Here is a 6,000-nt window from a genome sequence, read left to right on the forward strand (position 1 = left end):
CTAACACACTGTCATGATTACTGATGCTCTATAATAAATCATACAATCAGGTAGAATGATTCCTTCTACTTTATTCTTGTTTCTTAAGTTTTTTTTTTCTGGCAATTCTGGTTTCTTGCTTTTCCATAAGAATTTTAGAATAAGCTTGTCTATATTTAAAAATCTTCCTGGTATTTGATAAGAATTATGTTAAATTTATACATCAGTTTGGGGAGATTTGATATCTTCAGTAAGTTGAGTCTTCTAATCCATGAACACAGTATGTCTCTCCATTAATTTAGATCATCTATAATTTTTTCATTAGCATTTTTCAGCCTACAAACCCCATATATGGTTTGTTAGATTTACAATTAAGTATTTAATTTTTTGGTGCTATTGTAATTTTAATTTCATTGTCCATTGCCGGTATATAGAATTGATTTTTGTATGTTTATCCTATAATTTGAGACCTTCCTGAACTCACTTATTAGTTTTAGGAAAAACAATTGTGATAGATTTCGATGGATTTTCTGCATAAACAATTATGTTACCTGTAAACAGGGACAAAGAATACACTTCATATGATTTCAGTTCTTTTACATTTTTTTTTTTTTTTTTTTTTTTCTTGCGTTATGCGGGCCTCTCACCGTTGTGGCCTCTCCCATTTGCGGAGCACAGGCTCCGGACGCGCAGGCCCAGCGGCCATGGCTCACGGGCCCAGCCGCTCCGCGGCACGCGGGATCCTCCCGAAACGGGGCACGAACCCGCGTCCCCTGCATCGGCAGGCGGACTCCCAAGCACTGCGCCACCAGGGAAGCCCTCTTTTACATTTTTTGAGAATTGTTTTATGGTACAGGATATGGTCTAACTTGTATATGTTCCAAGGGTGCTTGAAAAGACTGTATATTCTGCTTTTGTTAGGTAGAATATTCAATAAATGTCCATTATATCCTGCTGGTTGATGGCATTGTTGAGTTCTTGTATATACTTCATTATTTTCTGTCTAGTTGTCCTAACAATTGTTGAGAGAGAAATGAAGTCTCCAATGACAGTTGTAGCTTTCTTTCTTTCTTTTTTCAGTTCTATCAGTTTCTGCTTCATATATTTTATAGCTCTGTTGTTTGGTGACTATACATTTAGCATTGCTATGTTTTCCTGATTGATGGACCCTTTTATTATTACTTTTTAAAATATTAATTAAATTAATTAATTTATTTATTTGGATGTGCTGGGTCCTAGTTGCAGCCAGCAGGCTTGTTAGTTGAAGCATGCATGTGGGATCTAGTTCCCTGAGCAGGGATCAAACCCAGGCCCCCTGCATTGGGAGCGTGGAGTCTTAACTGCTGTGCCACCAGGGAAGTCCCAGGCCCTTTTATTATTGTTTAATGATTCTTCCTGTCTCTGGTATTATTATTATTTTTGCTTAGAAGTCTACTTTATCTGATATTAATATAGCTAATCCTGCTTTCTTTTAATAAATGTTTTCACGGTATGAATTTTCTAGCCTTTTGCTAACATGTTTTTTGTTGTTGTTGTTGTTGTTGTTTTGCGGTACGCGGGCCTCTCACTGCTGTGGCCTGTCCCATTGCAGAGCACAGGCTCTGGACGCGCAGGCCCAGCGGCCATGGCTCACGGGCCCAGCCACTCCGCGGCATGTGGGATCCTCCCGGACCGGGGCACGAACCCATGTCTCCTGCATTGGCAGGCGGACCCTCAACAACTGCACCACCAGGGAAGCCCTAACATGTTTTTATATTTGAAGTGTGTTTCTTATAGGCAGCAGATAGGTGGGTCATGTTTTTTAATCCATGCTGCCAATTTCTGTCTTTTAATTACAGTATTTAGATCACTTACATTTAATGTAACTATTGATATGTTAGGGCTTAATCCTGACATTTTACATATTTTTTGTTTTTCGTCCTCTTTGTTTCCTTTTCTATACCTTCCTGTAGTTTCTTTTAACTTTTGTTACAATTCCATTTTGTTACAATAAATTTTGTTACAATTCCATTTTGTTACAATAAATTTTGTTACAATTCCATTTTGATTTACTCATAGTGTTTTTGAGTATATTTCTATATAAATTTTTTAGTTTTTGTTCTAGTTATTACATTATATGTACGTAATTTATCACAGACTACTTCTGTTGACATACTACCAGTTTGAGTGAAGTATAGAAAAGTTCCTTTGCTGTCCACCATTTATTATATGATTGTCTCCATGCCTTTCTCCACACCATTGTCTCCCTAAGAAATGTCCTTCAATAACTCTCTGCTTATTCACCATTTTCCTTCTCTTGAAAGTCCAAACCTTGTTATACCTCTTAGGTCTCATTTTTAGCCTCATCATCTATTCTAAAATCCCATATTTACTACTTTCTGTAATACTCACTTTTAAATTAACATATTGTCTGAGTTTAAAATGCTTTCAGACTTAGTTGACGGAAACTCTGTTATAGTAGCTTATACAAAACAAGTTAAGAGATAGATGCTGACACTGCAGCTGGATGACTTTAGGACCAATGTGTCTTCAATTCACTTGACCTTTTCCTTATATTGGCTGGTCTACTTATAAGCTGATGATTGCTCTCTGGGAACCACATCTGAATTTTAGATAGGAAGAAAGGGCATAGGATGAAGGGATAGGCTAACTAGGTCCATCTCTTTTTAGTTAGAAAACAGAAGCTCTCCCAAAAGTCACACCCAGCAGACTTATTTTGTCTCATTGGGCAGAGTTCATATCTAGTCCTGGCTGGAAAGTACAAGTGAGAAAGGGGTCGTGAATAGGAATTCAATTAACAAAACAATGATGTCTGACGTACATATGCATAAGTATCTATATAATCCATTTGGGTAAATCTTATGTCTCCCTAATTAGTTTGTAAGGTATTTAAGATCAGAGATCTAATCAGAGTTTGTCATTTTGTACTTCATACCAGACAACTGTAAGGGTCCTCCTAATTTCATATATCTCTGCTACAAACAACAAATAGGGTTCTTAAATGGGGGTTTTAAACCAAACATAATTATTTCAGAATTTTTCAGTGAGCTTAGTTTCTTCTGAAATTAATAACTTCTTCAATCAGGGAAGGAGAACTACTACGAGATATAGGACAAGAGTTTCTTTTTTCTTTTTCTTTTTTAATAGCAAGTAGAAATTCTTGTGGGAAGAACTGGAGAAGTGAAGGTCCAAGAGGTATGCTGGAAGATTAGAGAGACAGTAACCAGCAAATCAATCTGAGAAACCAAACAAGTCCAGCTGCCAAAATAGACTTGTATATGGAAGGCTTATGGGGAGATCTATGGGAAGTTGTGCCTCTATTCACCTACCACCTCTGTGGATCATCTCTCAAGCATCTGGTGTTGAGCCTGAGACCAGTGTTGGTCAATGGTGACAAGAGCTGGGAAGAAGATCCAGGTGTGGACTGAAGGAAAGTGAGGACAAGCTAGACCCTTCTGGTCCTCTATATCTGTCTCTTCCTGCATCTAACCACAATGAACTTCAAAGTAATGGCTGCTGCTTCACTTCCACCTTCCAAATCTATCTCAAATTCTTCTTTTGGCCAACTCTAATTTGGAACCCTCCAGGGAAGGAGATTTGGGGAAATGTAATCTAGCTTAATCAAATCACCACGACTAAGTTAATTTCATAAATGGAGGTTGAATCTTTAATCTCTAGTGCATTAAAATTATTGGAACTTCCCTGGTGGCACAGTGGTTAAGAATCTGCCTGCCAATGCAGGGGACACGGGTTTGAGCACTGGTCCAGGAAGATACCACATGCCACAGAGCAACTAAGCCCATGTGCCACAACTACTGAAGCCTGCGTGCCTAGAGCCCGTGCTCTGCAACAAGAGAGGCCACCACGGCGAGAAGCCCGTGCACTGCAGCGAAGAGTAGCCCCTGCTCGCCACAACTGGAGAAAGCCTGCATGCAGCAATGAAGACCCAACGCAGCCAAAAATAAATAAATTAATTTATTTATTTTAAAAAATTGTGTTGCCTGGAGGGCTGGGACTATATCTAAATTCATTTATTCTGTCCCTTTAGTCCTAGCCAATAAGTTGATTCTTAAATTATATGTTGTTCCATTGATCTCACTGTGCAAGATAGTTTTCTTCTGCCCTGGTACCTATCTCCTCAAGGGAAAAAGGAGTCCCTTCTTTGGAGTTAGGCTGTAACAGGCTGCCCAGGCAATCTTGTCTCCTAACTTCTACTAGTCTTTTTTTTTTCTCTTTGTTCTTACATTTATGTTGGCATTCCTCTTCTATTTCTCTATTCTGGGTATAATTCTTGAACTTTCTCTAGTATATCCAGCTCCTCTCCTGCCTTAGCATGTTTATGAACCATTACTTCTAGCTAGTAATTTATCCTTGGGTAATGTGGTTCGCCCATTTTTATTTTAACTAACTAATATATATTCAACTGCAGATTATTTATTGAACATCTAAGATATCATCCTAGCCTCCATAGGAGCTCAAAGTACAAAAATATCTATAAAACAAGAGAGGAAGTAAAAAATACCACCATAGAGCAACAAATAAACAACTCTCAGAGTTCAGAGAAGAGAATTGGGTTCTGCCTCCCCATGGGCTCTTTATTTACCTTTTCCAATCAAGAAGCTTTGTATAAGATTTCCAAACCTTCATAACATTGCCCCAGTGTTTATATTACAGATCTGTCTGACTTATGATGGGGCAACATCCCGATAAACCCATTGTAAGTTGAAAATATCCTGTCAGAGATGCATTTAATACACATAACCTACTGAATATTGTAGCTTAGCCTAGTCTACCTCAAGCATGCTCAGAACACTTACATCAGCCTACAGTTGTGCAGAGTCATCTAACACACAGCCTATTTTATAATAAAATGTTGAAAGTCTCATGTAATCTACTGAATACTGTAATGAAAATAAAAAATAGACTGGTTATATAGTCACAGAATGGTTGTTTACCCTGGTGATCAGAAGCTCGCTACCGCTGCCCAGCATCATGAGAAAATCCAAAGCACATATTACTAGCCCAGGAAAAAAAAATCAAAATTCAAAATCTGAAGTACCATTTCTATTGAATTTGGATCACTTTCACACCACCATACAGTCAAAAATTGTAAGTGGAACCATCATAAGTTGGGGACCATCTGTATAGCTAGGAACAGTAAAATTAGTTGTTTTAATGCACAGGATTTAAGCAATGTTAAATAAACAGTGTTGGGGAAAGCTATATAAACATATTCGTAAAGGAAGATAATAATTTTAAACTACATAAAGATAGAAGAAACTGGTTGTGAAAATATAAATGCAGAACTTAGAAAGCTAGGCTATAATGTTATTTCTACTAACTCTATTCAGAAATTGTTTTCCTTTTTGCAATGTTTCAAAGACATGGATGTCTGGGATTCAGAATTATTTAGTTTTGCATGAATTTACTTGAGCTTACTTTTCTCATCATAACATTTGTAGTTTAACAGCATGAGTAAGCAATACACTGGTAGAGGTTTTAGAGCATTTTAACCATATGCAACATCATCACTGTTGAATGCCAGAATAATTTTTTGAGGACTATGCAGATATATAAAATTTCATCTTTTAAATGCAGTTATACATTTCCTCTTTGTATAAAAATTAAATACCATAAACTACTTAGTCCATAGTTATAATTTCACATTAGTATATATGATCGAGAAAGGAAGTATGACCGTGCTCATTATAAAGTTCAAGTGTGTATTTATACATACCTAAGGTACAGTTTTCCAAACAGCTGCAAGGCTAAGGAAATGGTCAAAAATGTTGCACAGGAGTGATGCTGAGAAGCTGTCATGTGTTTTCTTCACTGACATTTTAGGTAAAGGGAAAATTAAGACATAGGATTAGTTGTGAAGGGGGCAAACTCAGCTTCTCATTCAGTCTAGTCTCTTCAGTCCAGCTTAGATTGGTCAGGCCTCTCAAGTTCAATTCAGTATCCTTTTACCCACTCCTACTTCTTGCCTCCTGGTTAGAGTAGAACAAAAAAAGGGAAAGA

The sequence above is a fragment of the Lipotes vexillifer genome, unplaced genomic scaffold, assembly GCF_000442215.2.
Source record: "Lipotes vexillifer unplaced genomic scaffold, Lipotes_vexillifer_v1.1 scaffold31, whole genome shotgun sequence".
Classification (NCBI taxonomy): Eukaryota; Metazoa; Chordata; class Mammalia; order Artiodactyla; family Lipotidae; genus Lipotes; species Lipotes vexillifer.